General features: G+C 38.1%; 1 long non-coding RNA gene across 1 annotated transcript in view; it reads right to left on the reverse strand.

Annotated features, from left to right (window-relative positions):
- Positions 1-351: 351 nt before the first annotated feature.
- Positions 352-23,361, reverse strand: part of LOC147576150 (uncharacterized) — a 32,437-nt gene continuing 9,427 nt past the window's right edge. Inside the window, exon 2 of the long non-coding RNA XR_015241810.1 lies at positions 352-8,716. This is a non-coding gene — a long non-coding RNA (uncharacterized LOC147576150). The remainder of the gene's footprint in view (positions 8,717-23,361) is intronic.

The raw sequence follows: 23,361 nt of genomic DNA on the forward strand, positions 1-23,361 counted from the left end.
CCCAGCTCTAGGCCTTCTTTTTCTGTAAGTCTGGAGTCAGATCTAGGAATCTCAGTATTTAACAAGCACAGAGGTGAGTCTGCTGGGCTGGGAACCATATTTTGAGAAATCACATAGTACTCAAAACTTGCTGATTGATTTCTTAATATTTGTGCATTTGGAGAACATTTTACATTACAGACAGACTTAGAAAAAGAGACATTATGATACCCTGACTTGGGAAGGTCCATATTACAATCTATTATAAACGTTCTTTTAACAGTTGATGAAGAGTACAGTTTGGAGAGGACAATGGCCTGGGCCGATGTCAAAGAGGAGTGGGAGAGGTAGGAAGAACACAACACGTGTGGGTCCTGTTCACAATGGCTATTTATTGAGAGGCCAATTAACATTAAGAAACTGTGTTAAATCACATGCTGTTGGGAAAAAAATAACATGATAAAGAAAGAAACAAAAGTTTGGTTTTGTTACCAAAGTCACAATGAGAAAGCTATTGGGATGTAAAGAATGAAAGAATCAAGGTGAAAACATAAGGATCTGATTTCTCTTTTAGCCAGAGCCAGGCCATGTGGGGGAGATGGGCGTGTATGTGTGTGTATGTGTGTGCGTGTGCGTGCGTGTGTGTGTACATGCAACAGACTGCCGGGAAAGGAGAGGAGGGTCATCTTCGTGCAGAGAACAAGCTGAATCAGTATCGATCAAAGACTGACATCAAACATACAGCCTCCATAATTAAACCTGCTGTTTGTAAACCCTTATTAGAAAGCAAGAAAGATCATTATGAGTCTCTCAGGTCACAGGTATTAACTCCACGTCATTCTAATTTCCAGTCCTTGGTCGCTTTCTGCCACATCCTTTTGCTGCATCTCAAAGTCAATTTGCAATTTAACGTCGTGGGATCTGCCAAAGAAGTTACGTTCTGTCACCAAAGTTGCAAGTAAAAGTGATTAGTGTACGAAGCACTAAAAGTCAAGGTGAAGCATGAGGATCTGGTTTCATTTCCACCCACAGTCAGGCAATGTGAGAGTAAGGGCCCGGCCAGCCTAGGGTTGGGTGTCAATGTGCTTGTGTGCAGCTGATAAACCTCCAGGAAAGGAGATCGACACCCTCTCCGTAGAGAGAGTTGGCACTGAACAAAAGCTGTATCAAATATATGCCCTCAATGATGAAACCTGCTCTCTGTAAACCCCCTTTCAAGAGGAGGAAGCTGCATTGGGAGTTTATCAGGGACATGTGTTGGCTCCATGTAGTTTTAATTTCCAGCCCTCAGTCACTCTCCAGCACATCCTTTCTCTGCCCTCTCAAGTTCGGTTTGTGATTTAATGCCGTGAGGTCTGCCAGTGACGAGGTCTTCCATGTCCTGAGTCACATGGAACAACACTCAGCTTTCTGTGCAAGGACCTTACCCATAAAACACCAGCGGCATTAAGCCATCAGACTCAAAGAAAATCACATTTCATAAATTCTAAGTTTAATCTATATGTAAATTTAGCCACCATTTTTAACGAATAATAATTCATGAGTATCGATGTTTACACTGTTTGGCAATGTTTTTGTTTTTTATGACTTTAAGTAATGATCCAGATACAAACAACATTCTTTTATTAAAAAAAAAAAAAAAAAAAAAAAAAACCACGTGCTTGGTTCCCTGAAGAGATGCATAATAGAGACCCATCTCCGACTTTCAGGGGGAACAAAACCACCAAGATGTTTCCTGAGCTAAGAAGAAAGAATAGTGATACTAAACAAAGCTACCAATGTTCAGGATTATACATTAAAATATTACTAAGGAAAATGTAAAACTTTCCTGCAAATGCACACTTTTTTTTGCAATAACTATAAATCAACAACAAAAAGCAACCAGTAAACAATGAAACATTGGGACTGTGCAGACACAGAATTATGTTCCAAGAACCAAACAAGAGATCTTTTTATTCTTTGCATCATAAGAATCTGACACATTAATTCTAATACTCGAATGATACTGTTCTTCCAGCAGCTACTGATAAACACTGACTTGGAGAAGAAGTCTCGTGTTTAAGAGGAGTAAATAGTGTGGTACCAACTGCTATAGGCAGTAATTTCCAACATTTCCCTAATCTATTAGAAGTTGTTTCCCTCGTTTGTGCTATCTTTTTTCTCATTCATATAACAACAGACTAACCTACTGTTATCAATTCAATCCTAGATTTCTTTCATCTGATTGCTAGAGCATCACCTAGAGCTTGTTCTCTGCATTGGTGAGCACAGGGGGAAACAGAATGTGGGAAAGACATGACTGTGTTTTAGAAGTATTGTCTCAGAAGTGACAAACATCACTTCTATTTATGTTCTATTGGTCAGTAATAGTCAAAAATTCATACTGGGCATGCAGTGTTCTAGCAGGCTGGCAAACCACTTTGCTGCAAACTAATGGCCGCTATGAAATGGAACTGCACAATGGTGGATATTGACACAATGGAGTCAATTGACTGCAATGGTGACACAATGAGTATCACAAGAGTTTGTCTAGTATTATCCCTTTCAAGCATAGATATAGATCAGCATCATTAAGATTTGGTGACTTTCGCTTTCGGGGCGCCTGGGTGGCTCAGTCGGTCGGGCATCCGACTTCAGCTCAGGTCACGATCTCACGGTCCGTGAGTTTGAGCCCCGCGTCGGGCTCTGGGCTGATGGCTCAGAGCCTGGAGCCTGCTTCCGATTCTGTGTCTCCCTCTCTCTCTGGCTCTCACCTGCTCACACTCTGCCTCTCTCTCTCTCAAAAATAAATAAACGTTAAAAAAAATTAAAAAAAAAAAGATTTGGTGACTTTATTTAAAAATGCAGATTAATTGGCCTCTGAAAAACAATAACAACAAAAAACATGTGATTTAATAAATGTGGCAGAGTCCAGGATTATTATGTCCAGAATCACTGAATTCTAATTTGTCCTCTATCTCTAGTCCAAAACAGAGCCAAATCCACATGAAAATGCCCACAGCATCCTGTAACTTGAAATTTACAGGAGTTGGAGGCCCATGAATCTGTATTTTAATAAATTATCTGGAAAATAATAATGCCTAGTCTAACATTTTTTGGCGGTTTATTAAATGCCCATAAGTGTCCTAAAGGTTTTATTTATAATCCAATTTATTTGGTTGACTCAATCATTTTCTTATTTTTTAAATTTAATCTTCAAGAAACCCAATGAGGTATTATTATTTCCATTTTATAGAGAAAAAAACTGAGGCACAGAGGCTAGGTTGCCCACATTTATTCTAGAAAGTGTCTAAGCTAATTCAAACCAAAGCTGATCGAACCTAGAGCTTCCATCTTCCTCAGTATCCTGTACTTTGTTGATTTTGATGCATATGAAAGCCTGAAAACCACTGACTTAAGAAATAGAGATGCAGGGCCTTCGGACATAAGTAGTCTAAAGAGCACTTTGAAAAACACTGAAATAAATTTTAAAAATATTCCTTACTTTTGCTTTCAAACTCATGTCCCCAATCTTGACATTTCTGAATTCCATATCTGTATATTCAAATACATTTTTTACATGTCTCAGTTCAACTCTTCATGCCATAGAAACACTTCAGAAAATTCTCTAATTTCTCTTTCCTCAGTGCTCCCTTCTGCCTTCTAGACAGTTGAGCAGATCCGAAAAGGAGGCCATCGTCCTTACCTTTCTTTCCCTCATCATCAACCTTTCCTGACATCAGTGATTCCTACCACTTTCCTATGAACTCTCTAGCAAATTCAGCTCGCCTCTTCTGTAGGCCATGCCATCATGATCACCATCATCATCATCATCACCATCATCATCATCACCATCAGCAGCAGCATAACCATCATCATCATCAACATCATCACCATCCTCCTCCCTGGATTTCTGTAATTGCTTTGCATCTTGTCTCCCACTTGTCCCCTCCAAGCCATTCTTCACACTGTGACAAGAATGATCTTGAAACATGGTGGCTGAAGTCCTAGGTGCTTGTCATTTCCCAAATAACACTGCATGTGCCATCCTTCCTATCTCCCTGGCCTCAGCTCAGACCACTCTCCCACGACACTTATAGTCCAGGCACGTTGGCCTCCCTTTAGTTCTTCCAGCTGCCCACATTCCTTTAGCTTCCCATTTTCACATGTGTCCCTCACCTGGAATGCTCCCACTAGAGGAGTATAAATTTTGAGTAACTCCAGTCCTCAGCTGTCTCATCTATAAAATGGGAATAAAATAACTTTGGATCATGGTTGTCAAAACTATGAAATACAAGTATTATATATTTGATAAGTTTTAATTTCCCTAAATGTGTTCAAACATTTTTAGATATCTTCTAATCATTATGTCAAAACATATTGAATGATATATTCCTTCCCACCATTTCACCAGTAGTAATTTCATGGAATCTCAAGGTTAGAGGTGTCCTTGAGAGAAACTGTTTATCTCATTTCAGAAATTTATTAAAATTATCACAGATCTTGCTGTGAAGCATTCTTCTTGAAATTTTTAATTGCTATCTAGTTAATATCCTTCAGAATGTTGCATCTTTCTAAAAATGTAGGTGTTGGATAACTATAATTTTCAAAATTACTACTTTGTTCTACAATCCATCAATGAGTTAGTAAAAATAATTAATGGAATTTTCACATTTTTCTGGGCCCTGACAGGGGGAAAAATATTACAAATAAATGAGCAAGTAAAGGAGCATTAATTAGCATCTAATTTGTAATAGCCGAGTTCAGTGCTCAATAATTTGAAAATTAGTTGAACTTTTATGTTGATGTGTAAGGTAAAAACATAGCCAATTTCTTGTTGAGAAAAGATTAATATTAACCTAGTAAAAACTCTCAAGACTAATTTGTTGAAGAAATAAATGTATGTTACATAAGGGTCATCAGTAGTATAATCCAGCAAGAAGGATGTTATAGTATCATGTGTGTGAAATATGGAAGTGGAGAAAGACAGACAGATGAAGAGAAAAGAGAGAGAAAGAGAGAGAAGGGAGAAACTGTGAACAAATGTTGGGAAATGAATAATAGTGAATGGGGGACACATGACATGTTTGTATCCATTTTGCAACTTCTTTATACATTTGAATTATTTCAGAATAACATTTGCAGAATCTGGACACAGAGTATTCTTTTAACCTTTTCATAAATATAAAATTGTTATATAATTTTTAAAAATTGCATTTTGTTCCTGGAGCACTGTCATCCATGTCCAAACTTTCTCTACTGCAGTCCATATTGTTTAATACATAGTTGACCCTTGAACAACAGGGATGTTAGGGGCGTCAATCTCCCACACAGTCAAAAATCCACCTATAACTTTTGGCTACCCCCAAACTAACTACTAATAGCCTACTGTTAACTAGAAGACTTACCAATAATATAAAGTCAATTAACACATATTTTGTCTATTGTTTGTATTATATATTATATTCTTACAATAAACTAGAAAAGAGACATGAAAATGTTACTAAGAAAATCATAAGGAAGAGAAAATACATTTACACTACTGTACTGTATTTATTTAAAAAATCCATTTCTAAGTGGACCATCACAGTTCAAACAAACCCATGTTGTTCAAGGGCCATCCGTATTATATGATGTTTTAATTTATTATTATCTGTTTCCCTTACTAGAATGTAAGTTTGTGAGGCTAGGGAGTTTTTCATTTTATTGGCAGCTATACCCCCTGAATCTTGAACAAAGAAAGCTTCAATGTAATAGAGCTCAAAAACATACCTGATTGAATGAATGCTTGAATGAATGAACGAATGAATAAATAAATCTATAATATGGTGGTACTGAGGATCAGTATAACATATTTACATTATACACATATATGAGGCACTTAACACAGAGTCTTAAGTGCTTGATAAATATGAGTTATTTTTACTGAGTAGTTCAGGAGAGTTAGATTTCCTGCTGTGCAGTGGCAAGAGATTAGGCTGAAGCCAGGGTCAAGGGCTACATCTGGGAGGGACACATAGCTCATAATAGTGGAGGGAAACTTCTTCTTTATTCCAGGGCAAGTGAGGAAAGGTTTATTCAGAACCGTTTACGTGAATTTCCCTGTTATGGGTTGAATCGTTTCCCACAAAATGCCTGTGTGGAAGTCTTAATCCTTAGTACCTCCAGATGTGACCTTATTTCAGAGATAGAACCTTTACTGAGGTAATGTTAAAATGATGTCTTAGGGTGGCTATAATCCAGTGTGACTGATGTTCTTGCAAAACAGAAGATACGGAGACGGACTTACATAACAAAGAATGTCATGTGAACATGAGGGCCGTCTCCATGTAAAAGATGGAGATCTGGAACAGGCTCTCCCTCACAGCCCTCAGATGGAGCCAACCCTACCGACACCTTGATTTCAGTCTTTAGCCACCAGAACTGTAAGGCAATAGATTTCTATTTTTTAAGGCCCCCAGTTAGTGGAACTGTTAGGGCATCCCTAGAAAAAGAACACAATCCTCCCGGTCATCATTTTGGGGATAAAGAGGAAGCATGCTTCACTAAAGCAGGGCAAATCACTTAACCCTTCTGTGCTCCAGTTTTCTCTTCTCTAAACGGGAGATAATGCCTGGTAAACAAACCTCATGACTCTACACCAAAGAGAGCATGTGAAAATGTATAAGAGAAATTGAGGATAAATAGAAAGAATATGAAGAATAGGCCACATAAGGCATGATATGTGCCTTCTAAATGCATAGGAGTTCTTTTATTTGTTAGAGCTTCTTAGAATATTCATGACAAGTAACTCTCTCTTATCTAAGGGAAAATACTGTCAATAGCAATTCACCCACCCTTTTCCTAAGCACCTGGGGAAATTCTCCAGTTGTGAATGGACACATTAATGAAATGCGATATGGACAAAGAATGCTATCTCTATGGTCAACATGGCATTTTTCTCCCACAGAACCAGTGAAATGTGAAAAAGTCTGCCCTGAAAAATAACTGGCAGTGAAAGAGGGGCCAACCACTTATCCTACTCTTGGGTGGACACAAATGATTGAAGGGCTTAAAGGGTGAAGGAAATTGCCCCAGGGAGACCGAACCCTTGAGAGCAGGCTACTGACCCTTGATTGTCTGAGACCCAGTGAATTTTGTTGTTTCACATACATGAATGAGCATGGTGTTTACAGCCTGAGGTAGCACAAAGAAATCAGTACTTAACCTCCATTTTTAAATTAAACAAATGGAAAACTGTGCTTTCCAAATCTATTAGCACCTTGCAATTAAGTCCTTAACACAGGTTCATTAGTTGAATACCCCATCTTTTAAGGAAAAGAAATCGCTGACAGTTCACTTTTAGGCTGAGTGTTGTTAGCCTTTCACCTAAATTGTGAGCTCCTGAGAATTGAGTACTTAAAGATTCTTGAAGAGACGCTTTTTGTTTCTTGGTGTCAGTCTGGTGTAGGATGAAGCAAGGCCACATCAGCAAGCAAAGACTTGGGCTGCAAAAGTGTCACAAAACTGTGAGCTTCATGTCCAGAACTGTGTTTTATTTTGATATTCACCCCCAAAGAGCATAAAGGAGTGCTTCTTAATACTTTTTTTGCTAAATTAGGGGCAGCTAAATTAGGCTCAGTCAGTTGAGTGTCCAACTCTTGATCTTGGCTTAGGTCATGATCTTACAGTTCATGAGATCAAGTCCCGTGTCAGCCTTCGCACTGTCAGCATGAAGCTTGCTTGGGATTTTTCTCTCTTCCTGTCTCTCTGCCCCTCCCCTGCTTGCTCACTCTTGTTCTTTCTCAAAAATAAATAAACACTTAAAAATGTATTATTTTTGCTAATTTGGTAACAGACACATATATGTGAATCAACAGGAAATGTTAGAATGTAAAGAAGACAGGCAAAATGTAAGAAAGAGGAAATTAGTGTTTGTCACTCCAAGTCTTAGCAGTCAATGTCTTCATGCCTGAAACCTCATCTTCACATTCATGAGTTTTTCCTTATTTCTTTCCCTCCAATCACCATTCCATTAATACATATTCTCAAGAAGGAATCTGAAACTCACGCACAAAAAGGGGTAATTGACTGATGAGCCAACTTAATGGGCATCCTAGAATCTTAACAGGAATTCTTAATTGAACTAAGCTAGACAGTTTTGACTTTCACAATCCATAAATGGGGGGTGATGCACGGGAATTTTTGGGACTACTGAGTAGAGTCCAGGGAGCCTATTAAATATCCTACAATTCACAAGGCAGACCCCCTCCACAAATAAAAAGAAGAATTATTTGAGTGCACATGTTAACGGTGATAAAGTTGATGAGGCTGAGAAATCCTGGTCTAAAGGAAGAAAGTCTAAGCAGTGTAATTCTCAGCATATCTGGCAGTGAAGAGAGGAAGAAAGACTATTTGTTGAGAAGAAATCAAATCTCATCTTCACAAGGTATCACAGTGTGTACTGACAGTGACAATCCCTTAGAGAGGCAGTTTATGTAAGCAGTAGAATACAATCAGATCTTCACCTTCAGAAGGGAGGGTCAGCATGGCAGCACAATGGCTGAGCCTTCTGTGGGCCTCAAAGCCTGATTTCATAGTGTGGTACTGGTGTTCTTTCCAATTGTAGGACCCTTGGCCTTGGAGTCACATCTGTTTCTCTTAATTTTGCGATTTCCATAGAGCAAATCTCAGTTCTCATCTCCACACTGCCTGCTGCTGGTCCTTCCGGGTGGCTAACACAAAGCTCACATATGTCTTTAAGTCCATGTTGTCTCATCTGTAGAACAGATATAAGCCACAACAATAAAAATAATTCAGTGAGTGAGTTTCTGTAAAGCCTGAGAAGTAGGAGTTGCATCTCACTTTTAGCCTTTACTACCAATTTCATTGTTTTTAAGATTTTAATTCCAGTATACTTAACATACAGTGTTATATTAGTTTCAGGTGTACAATATAATGATTCAACAGTTGCACATATGACTCAGTGCTCCCCAAGACAAGTTTATTCTTTTTTTTTTTTTATTTTTTTTTAACGTTTATTTATTTGTGAGACAGAGAGAGACAGAGCATGAACAGGGGAGGGGCAGAGAGAGAGGGAGACACAGAATCGGAAGCAGGCTCCAGGCTCCGAGCCATCAGCCCAGAGCCTGATGTGGGGCTCGAACTCACGGACCGCGAGATCGTGACCTGAGACAAAGTTGGATGCTCAACCGACTGAGCCACCCAGGCGTCCCAAGACAAGTTTATTCTTAATCCCCTTCCCTTTTTTCACTCATTCCCTCCTCCTATCTTCCCCTGGTAACTGTTTATTCTTTATAGTTAAGAGCCTATTTTTTGGTTTGTCTATTTTTTTCCTTTGTTCATTTTTTCCCCCTTAAATTCCGCATATGAAATCCTATGATATCCATCTTTTTCTGACTGGTTTATTTCACTTAGCATTATTCTCTTTAGATCCATCCATGTTGTTCAAGTAGAAAGATTTCATTCTTTTTTATACCTAATATTATATATATATATATATACACATATATATGTGTGTGTGTATATATATATACATATATATAAACATATATATATATAAACATATATCTATATATAAGTTTACATATATATATATATATATATATATATATATATATATATAAACTTATATAATAGCATTTTATTTATCAGTTCATCTATCCATGGACACTTGGGCTCCTTCCATAGTTTGGCTATTGGAAATAATGCTGCAATAAACATAAGAGAGAATATAACCCTTTGAAATAGTGTTTTCATATTCTTTGGGAAGATACCCACTAGTGCAATCACTGGATAGTAGGGTTTTTTAATTTTTTGAGGAACTTCTGTACTGTTCTCCTCAGTGGCTAAACTAGATTGCATTCCCAACAACAGTGCAAAAGTGTTCCTTTTCCTCTACATCCTTGTCAATACTTGTTGTTTCTTGTGTTTTATTTTAGCCATTCTGATAGAGTGAAGTGATATCTCATGAAGGTTTTATTTGCATTTCCCTGATGATGAGTGATATTGAGCATCTTTTCATGGTCTGTTGGCCATCTGTACGTCTTCTTTGGAGAAATGTCTGTTCATGTCTTTTACACATTTTTTAATTGGATTATTTGTTTTGTGTGTGTGTTGAGTTGTATAAGTTCTTTATATGTTTTGGATACTAACCCTTTATCAGATATGCCATTTGCAAATATCTTCTCCCATTCGGTAGGTTGTCTTTTAGTTTGGTTGGTTATTTCTTTTGCTGTGCTGAAGCTCTTTATTTTCATGTAGTTCTAAGAGTTTGTTTTTGCTTTTGTTTCCCTTGTCTCGGGAGACGTATCTAGAAGGATGTTACTACCACCTGTATCATTCTGAGCTAATTGCTCCACCCTCAATCTTCTCATTTGTGAGATGGATCTCATCTATATCAATAGGACATTTTAAAGATTTAATGGGAAAAGGAAGGAAAGGATGAGCTCTAATCTGGTCACATTTTAAGTGTCTAATAAATTATATTGTTGTTGGGATCATTGTTGTTATCATTGATAATCTTTTCTATTGATTATCATTCATTGATTCATTGATTATTTGGTTTACTTGTTCATTCATTCATTTGTTTGACCAACATCTGGTAAGATCGTGCCATAGCCTAGGTATTACAGAGACAAATGCTTCAAAATGCCTCTTTCTTTGCCAAAAATACTTTGTGAAGCTGATACTCTAAACTTGGGAGAAGCGGACAGAGCTAGCCAGTGTGGGGATGAATGAAAGTAATCTGTACCCGCATGTCATCTACTCCCAGAAAACACATAAAACCATCTTGATCCACATTGGCTTTCTCTTAGCTCTTTTTGCCTTGCCACCTTTGTTGTTCCTTCTGGGGCTTAGTTCAGCATAATGCGATATTCTTTATTGCAAAAATACTTCCCCATGCTAACTTAGGTAAACAATCTTATTAAACCTGATTTAGGCAGAAGGAAAGGGCTAGAGAAAGGAAAAAGACAGGAGAGAGAGAGACAGAGAAAGAGAGAGACAGAGAAAGAGAGAGAGAAAGAGAGAATGACACTGTGCCTTAGGTTAAATAAAGTACAGATTCCTGTGGTGATCACTTCCCCCAACTACTTCTACTTTTATTCCTCATAAAAATTACTTGATAGATATTTAAATTTTATTGCTACATAAGCAACAGGCACCAACAGTGACATACAACAATACACACTTTTTTTCTCATGGTGTGGATCAGATTCAGGCTGTTGAGTCCACTGACCCCCCCTACTTCATGCTGCAGTCTATAGCGCATAGTCAGCTGGGGCAGTCCTGACGGACATGAGTTCATTCTGGGGCCCAGACTGAAGAGGGAGGAAACTCAGAGAAAACTCTCCTGAGAGATGCCAGGAATGAAAGATGGTAAGTGGAAACACACCAGGGCTTGTAAGGCCTAGAGTTAGAAATGGAGCCTGTTACCTATTCCCATACTCCACTGGGCAAACAGACGACAAGGCCAAGCATAAAGGCAAATAGAAGAAGAGTATGCTCCACATTTTTTTAAAGACTGGAAGCAAGAACTTGGAAAAAAAGATCAAGAAATGTATTAAAAAATAAGGGCTAATAAAATGATCTTGCATATAACCTATGGGCTGCAATGTCCTGAGAAATAGTTTTAGGTCCAACTGATGTAACCCAATATGTCAGCCCTGGCCACTACCAATTTGTTTCATTTTATCAACAGGAAATGGCAGGTGAGTTGAAAGTTTTTAAAAGAAAAGTGCTTCACCAAACTGTTCTCATCCAAAGAAATGGTCGAAGAATAACACCTTGTCTTATTATTGTGGTAGCTAAACATTTTTACTGAAAACATTATCGGTAAAGCATAAATAATCATATTGCCTAGCTCACAGGCTATATATAGGAAGTAAGACCATGAATAAGCAATTCTTAGCATAGGGCTTGGCACATAAGTACCCAATAAGTATTAGCCAATAATAACAATGATAAACAGCATACAAAGATTTATTCAACCTATGTTTTATAAGCACCTAATATGTGTAAGACACAGTGATAGATTGTGCCAGAGAGAACAAACCTCTGCTTCCAAAAACCATGTACTAAAATTAGAAGGTGGGTTAAGAAGCTCTAACCTGTCATCATTTTTTAATGGCATGCTTTCTAACCCAATATATGCCCTCTTTTCTCTTTTGTTCCCCTTTATGCCTATTTCAGTGGTTCAATCACTGGTAATCAAAATAGCCCAGACTAGCAGAGAGAACAGGCTGACCTTACTACTTAAGGGATTGGCAGAGGCAGGATCAATAGCACTGAATGCGGTGAGTCAGGTAAGATGTCACAGTGGAGGCGCCATGTGAAGTGCAGTAGGACTGTCACAAGCAGGTATCAGTGGAGGTGTTCCAGGTAGGAAAAAAAACAGGCTAGACAAGAGAAAGAGACACCTTCAGGGTAGGGAGGGTACTTGGGCCCCAAGCACGGGAGAGGAGTCTGACCCTTCCCTCCCACAGATGTTTACATGACTGTTTCCTATCTTACTGGTGTCAGCTTGGGTTTCATCTACCCAGTGGCATAGACTGATCACGTTGCCTAGTGTCCCCAGTGAAACTGTACCATATTTTTGTTTTACATATTTCATAGCACTGATAGTCTCTGAAATTCTCTTATTTGTCAGTGTGTTTATGGCCTGCCTCTACTTGGGTGTATGAGCTACCTAAAAATAACCCTATTGTTTCTCTTGCTCCTTCTGAATTTCCTGTGATCACAATAAAGTTCATGATAAAGACCTATTGACACAACAGATGAAGAGCTGAGGAAGGATAGAAAGTAAAGCTGGAGTCAAAAATCAGAGGCTGTGCTATATCAGAAGCGTGACTATTAAAAAAAATAATTGGTAAGATGGACTTCATTAAAATGAAACATGCTCTATAAAAGACAATGTCAGAGAATGAGAACAGGAGAAAATATTTGTGAAAGACATATATGATAAAGGACTGGTATCCAAGATAGAAAAAAACCCTTTAAACTCAACAATAAAAAAACAAACTGATTTAAAAACGGGCAAAAGGTCTTAACAGATATCTCATCAAAGAAGATTACAGATGGCAAATAAGCATATGAAAAAATGTTCCACATTGTATGGCATTAGGGAAATTCAAATGAAAACAACTGTAAGATACCACTACAAACCTAGTAGGATGACCAAAATCGAGAATACTGACATCGCCAAATGCTGACAAGGATATAGAGCAGCAGGAACTCTCATTCATTGCCGGTGGGAATACAAAATGATCCGACTACTTTGGAAGACAGTTTAGAAGTGTCTCCCAAAACCGAACATACTCTTATAGCTCAGATATCATATAATATATGATAATTCAGCAATCATACTCTTTGGTATTTATCAAAAGGAGACGAAAGATTATGTCCACACGATAACCTGCACGTGGATGTTTATAGCAGCTTTATTCCTAATTACCAAAACTTGGAAGCCACCAAGATGCCCTTCAATGGGTGAATGGGTAAATAAAGTATAGTATATCCATACAATGGAATACTACTCAATGCTAATAGAAATGAGCTATCAACCTGAAAATATATGGAGGAAACATAAATACATGTTACTAAGCAAAAGAAGCCAATCTGAAAAGGCTACACACTATATAATTCCAGCTGTATCACATTTTGGAAAAGGCAAAGCTATGGAGGACAGTAAAAAGATCTGTGGTTCTCAGCGGTTGTAGAGAAAAAGGGATGAAGCACAGAAGATTTGGGGGACAGAGAAACTACTCTGTAGGATGCTATAATGGTGAGTACATGTGATATACATATATTAAAACCCATAAGAATGTATAACACCAAGATTTAACCCTAATACAAATTATGGACTTTGGGTGATAATGAGGTATCAGTGTAGGTTCATCATTTATAACAAATTTGCCACTCTGGTGTGGGATGTTAATAGTGGGGTAAGCTGTGCTTTTGTGGGGGTAGGGGGACATGGGAACTCTCTATACTTTCTGCTCAATTTTGCTATAAACCAAAAACTATTCTAAAAGAAGAGAAAAAAAAACCTCAGAGAATACAGGATCTGGACTTTGACTAAAGTCTATGCTCCCTCTGATTAGATAATGAGGATCTGGCATTTCTGAGAAGGGGAATATAATTTTCAGAGCTCTGTTTTTGGCTGGTTTGTATGTATTCAAGAAGCAGAGGCTAGGAATGGACAGAAGGTCATGAGAGCAGTAAGGTCATTGTAAGCAAGTGAACAAAGAAGAGAAGTTTATCTAATATAGGGAATGGTCTATGTGAGCCCAACTATTTTCCTTGATGAGATGTCTATACTGAAGAAAACATCAACTGATTTTTCCGTCTCTCAGGACTGGCTGCTTTGCAAAAGACTTATTTTCAGACATAAATTTTGAAACTAGAAACTACCATCTTCCACCTGAATCTACAATGGTTCTTTTCCCCCAGGGAACAAACCCATTTCTATCCTGACAGGTTTTTTTGTTTGTTTGTTTTTTGTTTTTTTTTTTTGTTCTTTTGTTTTCCTTGCTTTTATATTTGGTTGAGTGCATTTCTCTCTATTTTGATTATTTGAAGGTTTTGGAGATTTAGCTAAGTTGACAGGTGTATTAGCGCAATTATTTCCACTATCTTATAGCTTATAATTTTGTGACTATATAATAATTTACTTATCCCACTTTTTCTGTTGAGGATCATTTAAGATGTTTTAACTTTTTTCCCAATCACATACAAGAATTTAATGAACAGTCAAGCATACATCATCTTTTCCACATGAGTGAAAATTTCTTCAACGAACATACGAAAGTTACTGGGGCACCTGGGTGGCTCAGTTGGTTGAGATTCCAAATTTGGCTCAGGTCATGATCTCGCAGTTCATGAGTTTGAGCCCCACATTGGGCTCATTGCTGTCAGCCTGTCAGCGCAGAGCCAGCTTCAGATCCTCTGTCTTCCTCTTTCTGTCCCTCCCTGGCTTGCGCTCTCCCAAAAATAAATATATATATTTTTAAAAGTATGTATATAACACAATTTATTTAATATTGTCATTTGCCCCCCGAAAGAATGTACCAGCTCTCACTGTATGGATTTTGAAATCTGTCATATCTGTGTCTAGCCCTTTGACATTATTTGACTTTAGATTTATGTAAGTATCAGGGGTACAGAATAATAGCTTTCTATTATTTTAATCTGCCTTTCCTTGATAACATGTCAGACTGAGCACATTCTCATGTACTAATTGGCCATTTGTCTTTTATCTTTTGTGAATGACATTTCCATATATTTTGCCCGTTTTTCCATTGGGTTGTTTATCTTTTTCTCATTTTGATTTGTAGAGGCTTTCTATAAATTCTGGATACTTAGCTTTTGTCAGTTTTATGCATTGCAAATATCTTCTCAAAAATCTGTTCCTTGTCTTTTTACCTTGTTTATGATGTCTTTAGATGAACAGATGTTCTTTATTGAATGGATTCAAACTTATCTATTTTTTTTCCTTTATGGTTTGTCCTTTTTTATGTTGCTTAAAAAGGAAAATCGTTGCAAACCTAAGATTGTAAATATGTTTCACCTTTTATTCAAAATGTTTAAAAGTTTTACTTTGTGCAGTTGGTCTTTTGTCCACCAGAATTTAATTTTGCACTATCTTAACTTTGTTCCCCTTATTATACACTCTTCATGAAAGTACCCTCCTTTATTGCCTCAATAAATCTTGATTTGTTATAAGACAGCTTAATTCCCGCTTTCCTTATGAAGCCATCTCTGAGCTCTCAATCTTTTACTGACTTCTCTCTCCCTGGACTGCTAAAACATCTGTCTCTGAAATTGTGATGATTTTTATCTGAATACTGGGAATTTAAATACATACCTGCAATGTCCAGAGAGGTAACTCAGATAAGTGAAATGGGTCAGAATGAACATAATTAGTGGGAGTATAGAGATTGTGATGTACAACAGAGCTATGACCTACTCATGGGTGAAACTGGTACACAAGTTTGGTCAATTATTGCCATGGAAACCATTGCCAGAGTTGTCAGATCTTCTGATTTTCATTTTAAAAAGACATAATGAATTGAGATTTTTACATAAAATCTAAGTTTTGAAGTTGACACCAATTTGAAATGTTTCAATGAATAATATGTGGATTCATAATATACAATCTAATGTGCTTCTCCACCTTTTTTGGCATGATCACCTTCTTTAAGGAGTCTTAATTTTTTCCCCCTAATCACTTACCCATGGAATTAAATACTAAAGAATTTCATAATTATAATCAGATTCTGGGGAGAGAATTTAGAGGAAATGCTACAATGTGATTAAGATGCTTTCCCACTTACTGAACATGTTTCATCCCAGCCAGACCCACACCCTGAGAAAATGACAAATGGACAAGACCTCTTCCTGAGGGCCAAGTTGTACCTCCACTCTTGTGGATAGAATGCAATCTCCTCCAAGAACTTTTTGGTCACTGGCCCAAATGCTAGGGAGAATAGTTTCATATTCCTCAGAAAAGCAACGAGGAGTACAGAGAAGTAGACAGAACCCCCTTTGTCTTCCACGGAAACCCATTCTCCTTTGGAAGATGTTCTAGCTATGGCCAGTGGGCTTTTAATTTAATCTTGGTTCCTAAGCTTTAGTTTCTTCACCTAGTCCGGCTCATATACAGCCCATGGACTACTTTAAAGGTTCATTTATCTGGTGAAATCAGTCCTAGAACAGGAATCAGAATATTAGCTTCAAGTCTGTATGTGTCCCTGGGAGCTAGGTGTAAAGTATTTTCCCATATGCAAATGTAAGTTTTCCCATATGCAAAGTAAGATGAGCCATAAGATCAACCCCAAGCCCAGCGTCTGCAGAGGACTTAGCACACATTGTCAAGAGCACTGACTCACAAGTCTATCAGATGTGAATTTGACTTCAAAACCTTCAACTCCGTGGCTGGATGTTACATAGCTTCTTTGGACAGTAATTTCAATGAGTGTAAAATGTTTATAAACATAATTCTTATTCCTTTGATCACTCTGAAGTTCAACTGAGATCATAGGGAACAGCTCTGTGATATAATTAACTGGTTAGTAGGTATGCGACAACTTGTACCTATACAAGGCCACAAAGATATTACTTCTTTTTTAAAAAATATTTTTAATGTTTATTTTCGAGAGAGAGAGACAGAGTGTAAGTGGAGGAGGGCAGAAAGAGAGGGAGACACAGAATCCAAAGCAGGCTCCAGGCTCTGAGCTGTCAGTACAGAGCCCACCTGGGGCTCGAACTCACAAACGGTGAGATCATGACCTGAGCCAAAGTCAGACCCTTAACCGATTGAGCCACACAGGTGCCCCGGTATTACTTCTTAATTATCATTGCTACAGGATGTTTTATTTCAAACCTGAATTAAACATGCTTTACTTGCTCCTCAAATTTTCAGATTCACATGAGAAGAACTTTTTCAACAGAATCTCCTTTTCCAGAAAAATATGGATAATTCTCTCCTTAGAGACTATACTTTCAATCCTGTCTTCCACACGCTCTATCTGGGCAAGGGGCCAGGGAACTTGCAATGGAGTCTGGCAAAAGTATTTCCACCCAGAGGCAGCAGAGAACATCACAATGCCGCTCCAAAAACCTGTAGACACTCGCACACAAATAGAAAAGACCCAAAACTTTTACAGGATATTTCCTGAGTGTGTCTGTGCCCTCTTACATCTTTGTTTGCTGGTTGGCTAAGTATATCTCTGCAATTTTTAGTCTTAATTTTTCAATAGCTTTCTTGAGATATAATTAACCATGAGGTTAATTCTGTAATTCTGCTTTCTCTTTTTGAGTATCTCTAATGGTCTTGCTGTACATTTGGGGCTAACTTGATACATGTGGGCTTTTGTATGCATCCAAACACGCATGTGTTTGTTTATTTGGGTCTCAATACTTACGTCTGTGTGAATCTGTATCTGTGGATCTCTTTCCTATGAGATCTCTGTGTTTATGTGCATCTGAGTGTGCACATGTCTAGGAACCCGTTCATGAGGTTCTAGGAATGAATCTGTGTGCCTGAATATGTATCTGTAGCTGTGTGGCCGAAGTTTCTAAACATGCTAGTGTTTGTCTCTCTGTTCCTGCTCTGTGCTGTGTTTTGTGAACCCCTATCAGTTCCGAGCATTTGTATGCCACTTTTAGTTACAAATGACGAGGTCGGGCAATGGTGATTTGGCCCATCAATGTTGCTAAATTGTTCTAACAGGCATGGTGATCACCACAGGGGAACAATTTTAAATTCTGATTTTCTTCTTTTATATTGGCACCTATATCCTCCCCCTCAAGTTGATTTTGGGAGGATGCTGAAAGGCAGTGATTGGTCTTAGGTGGCCCCAGTCATAAGAAGTTGTAAGGGTCCCCAGGTAATTCTCATGTGCAACACAGGTATAGAACCTCTCTACCAGTAAAGTGGCTAGGTCTCTGCCATTCTTCTGGAAATCTGCGAACTGCTTTCCTTAAAGTTGGCATTACTTATGTCACAGTGGTGAGGGAGGTTAATTTGAGTATTTTATTGGTTGTGAAAAAGAACTTATCCTCCCTTTGCCTGTGGAGCAGGGAAGTGTCCCAGGAGACTAGAGCCTGTGTGCTAACAGCTCCTCACAGCTGAGGAAGAGCTCCAGCCCCCTCCTCCCCAGCCCAATCCTCCTCCTGTTCCAGCAGACACGGGGCTCCTTTTATGAGTACATCTGTCTAATTAGGCAGATGTAGTGCTGCCTTAATTTCCATATAAATCCTTCAGACCCACAGTGGGTATTTGGCAAATCCAAAGAGAATTTACTAGTATCATAAACAAAATGTTTTGTTTAAAAAAAAACTGCATGTTTTGCAACATCCTTTTAATGGAGAGGCTCAGGAAAGAGCAAATGCAGAGTGGTGCAGAGTGGAGACCTAAAGTTAAGAGGGAGGGAGAATCCAAGAACAGGGAATGAGAAGAATAAAATCTTTGCTATTTATACCCTGAGAGACAGGGACATCCATGAGCCACAAAATAACAATTTAAAAATTAAGGGAAAAAATGGGCCCTTTTCTTCAGGTTACAGACCCCACTTATAGTAATAGGACCCTGGAGTGAGAGACTGATTGCTAACTCTTTCCAAACTCATCACCCCCCAACCACCCTCCATGGAGAGCTTTCTCAGGTCCTGAGAATTTTAATTCTGACACTCACAGCAACGAATTCAGGAGGGTAGCAGACTTCCATTCACTGGGACTAGAGAAAGTTGGATTCCTTAATGTCCTCACTATCCACTACTACAACTAGACGTTTACATGAAACACGATAACTGCTCAATAAATATTTGAGAAAGAAATAAATGACAGGTCTGGTTTTAACAACCTAGTGGGTCTGAATTGGTTACCTGGAGGTCTCTCTCTAACAGAATGGAAGTGAAATAATCACTGAGAAAGCTCTCTTAGGTCTCTAAATTGTTCACAAGGGAACTATTATGTGAAATAAAGTATTCCTAAAAAAACCAAAAATTTAAGAGGATAGAGGTAGAAGTAGAGGATATAAGTCAGTGTTTATTAGCATAATTTAATGATGCTTACAGATGCTTATAGAAGGAAAATAAAGTGGGGAAATACCTTAATACCACAATCCATCTGGAAATTTCAGTCATATTTTACACAGTACTTTATAGCTTCTAAATATAACTCAGTTAAAAAGGTTTGGGTTGGTAAAAATAATAGCTAACCTTTATTGGATCACCTAAATGTACTAGCACCATGATTTACATAAAAGCCCCATTTCATTTTCATTTTCCTCAGTAGGTTGGTTTATGATGCCACAATTTCACAGGTGAGAAAAATTAAGCCTTGACAAGTTAAATTACTTGCCTAAGTTCACATGACTAGTAGGAGAGAATCTAGAATTCTAAAACAAGTCAACAGACTTTAGAATCCATATGATTAATCACTATACTCTTTGACTTGACTTTATCGACCACAGAAGTACCAGGTGCCAACATTTCTGACATCTACTGAAGTCTTGATTGACCATTACTGAGTACGATGGAGACGCTTGTATGGGAACTACCTCAAATGCATATGATTCACATTTCTTATGTACTATGATTAAGACACTTAGATACAACACAAGGTATAGAGTGTCCACAAGTTTGGGAATACCGTATTGTGGAAGGCATGAGATTGCTTGACTTGGTGGCCATCCCACAGAATTTTATAGCTATCCCTGGGACTGTTGGTTTTATTTTTGTTCTTTTACAGTTGAGGTTCCTGCTGCTCCAATACCTGGAGAAATTTTTCAAGTAACAAACTAGTCAGTGATGAAACTAGGATGAGAATTCAGTTCTGCCAACTCCCCAGCTACAGACCTCTGGATGATATCAGATGTTTAACCTTTTTCATGAGACATTTCAGAGATGGAAAGAGAGAATGTGTTGACCTGAGTGATCTCTGACAACATTAAAATAGCCCAGGAGGTTTCTATCCATTGATCCAAAATAAATTCTTAATAGAAGGATTAATCTTTTTTCTCAAATGGGAACCAAGAAGAATTCTTTCCTCTTCTCCAGGCCTTAGCATTTATAACATGGGGGGAAATAGTTACAAATATTATGCAGACTTCTTCCTTAGACTGAATCCCTAGGAGTAGCCCCTGCCATTATTTTGGCCTCTGATATAGAGTGGTAGACTCCGGAATATGGGGAAGTGTATTTATCCTTATACTCAAACAACATCATATCTCAGCATCACAGTAAGAACAGCCAAAACAAAAGACAAACAAGTTTTTTCTAATTGTGGTTTCTCGAAACCTTCCCCCAAATTACCAAAATTTTAGGATTTTCACACAGGATTATGTGGTCTTTCAAATCAGGCTATCATTAGAAATTAGTACAGCAATTTGCTAAATTGATCCTACTTCCCATTAGACACAGCTTTTATCCGACCAATAGTCTGTTATCTCATACACAACAGTCCCCGTACTTAACACCACGTGCAGCTGCTTCATTTTAAAATGAAATGAGCTTCAATTTATTGAGGAGAAATCTCCTTTAGAAAGAAAGACAACAAAAAGGATCTTAAGACAATTGAGATGAAGATACCCTGAATTCTAGGTTAAAACTTGGCATGTTTTCGAAGGTGCTAATCTGAGTTGCCATTAGATAAATGATAATCAACATCTTGTTCCTGAGGGGGAAAGGTAAAGAGTAGAGGGAAGTGAACAAATGAAGGAAGCCATCAGGAAGGGGGGGAAGACCCTAAAAAAATTCCTCTGCTCAGAATCTAGCACTTTGATATACAACTCATTTCTATGTATTCTTTTATCCCCAAGTACATAGTCAGGATTCAAGGAGACTGAAAGTTCTTTTATTCCAAATATTACTCGTTAACTGTCTCTGACACATTCTGACCACATAGTTGTTTAGCCTGTGATTAAATAGCACCTGGAATGTTAAATGTATAGCCTTGCTCCTCAGTTTATCCCTTCTTTAAATGTCCTTATGATGCTTCCTCCTGAACAAAGTTTCAGTGGGACTCTCAACTATTTCAACAAACATGAAACATTGTCATTTTCACTAGAGTGATTTGAAAACTAAAAGAGCAAGATATCATTCTACAACAAGTACATTAGCAAAGAATATTTCTCAATGATGATACCCAATGCAGATTTATAACTTTTCTTGATCCCATCAGAGATAGGATTACAAAGCAATTAATTGGATATCTATATCTCTATATCTAATTTTGAGTCTTTCATAGAAATTCTTAGCCCCAGGAACATGTAACCAGCTCCCAGAATCCCTGCTAGCCAAGCTGCATGGCTACTTGGATACAAAACTTAGCAGCAGCCAGAATAAAACAGGAAAAAAGAATGAAATGCAAGCAGGCAGGCAGGAAGAAAGGAAGGAAGGAAGGAAGGAAGGAAGGAAGGAAGGAAAGAAGGGAGGATGGAAGGAAGGAAGGAAGGAAGGAAGGAAGGGAGGATGGATGGAAGGGAGGATGGAAGGAAGGGAGGATGGAAGGAAGGAAGGAAGGAAGGAAGGAAGGAAGGAAGGAAGGGAGGGAGGATGGAAGGAAGGAAGGAAGGAAGGAAGGAAGGAAGGAAGGAAGGGAGGGAGGATGGAAGGAAGGAAGGAAGGAAGGAAGGAAGGAAGGAAGGAAGGGAGGGAGGATGGAAGGAAGGAAGGAAGGAAGGAAGGAAGGAAGGAAGGAAGGGAGGGAGGGAGGGAAGGAGGGAGGAAAGAGAAAGAGAGAAGGAAAGAAGAAAAGAAGGAAGGAAGGAAGGAAGGAAGGAAGGAAGGAAGGAAGGAAGGAAGGAAAGAAGGGAGGATGGAAGGAAGGAAGGAAGGAAGGAAGGAAGGAAGGAAAGAAGGAAGGAAGGAAAGAAGGAAGGAAGGAAGGAAAAAAAACAGACTACAATCAACAGAAAGACTGAGCAACTTAGTTGAACAATCCTATTTGAAATGGTCCAGGAAATTCAAAGCTTTAACCAATAATAATTGCTTTTTTAAAGTCTTTTAAATTATTATTATGTTTTGCTGGCGCTTTTCCTTTATTTTATAAATATTCAAATCAGTAGTCTTTAAGTTAAAAACAATCTCCATATTAAACAATTTGTCCCACAATAGGCACAAAAAGTTTTAAAGATATTAGTAATCCTACCAATTGACTCAGCACTGGTTTGGGTCACAGAATTCATGTGACTATTTGCACGGGCAGGCCAATGGCATATGATCATTGATTAGTGAATGTGCTGGATGTGAGGATTCTAATTTATTAACTATATTTACAGTTACATATGGACAGTATACGCTGTCCATTATATATATATTTATATTTAGATGTATGGTATATTGTATATTTACATTTACACAGTACACACTTTCCATTATATATATGTTTATATTATATATTATATATTTATAATATATGTATATTTAATTATCAAAATTACAGGTCTAACGTTTGTGCCTTTGAAGAACATAAGCAAATTTCTTAGCAGTCTTCGACCTGCTTAGCCTTCACACACACACACACACACACACACACACACACAGGCGAAGAAAAATCAAACCAGAAGGTGTTTGAATGCTGTATATGTTAGAAAAAGTTATTAACTTTTTTGATCACAGTTCAAAACATTCAAAGAAAGGTCCTTGCTGATTTTGAATACTTAGAGTATGTTTTATTTTATTTTTTATGTTTTTACTTGAGAGAAAGAGAGAGAGAGAGTGTGATCAGGGGAGAGGGGCAGAGGAAGGGGAGAGACAGAATCTTAAGCAGGCTCCATGCTCAAGGTAGAGCCCAGTGCAGACTTTGACCCCCAAGGCCCTGGGATCATGACTTGAGCCCAAATCAAGAGTCAGTTGCTCAACCATCTGAGCCACCTGGGCATCCAGAACACTTACAATA

The sequence above is a fragment of the Puma concolor genome, chromosome D2 (genome assembly GCF_028749965.1).
Source record: "Puma concolor isolate L17-30 chromosome D2, mPumCon1.1.hap2, whole genome shotgun sequence".
NCBI lineage: Eukaryota > Metazoa > Chordata > Mammalia > Carnivora > Felidae > Puma > Puma concolor.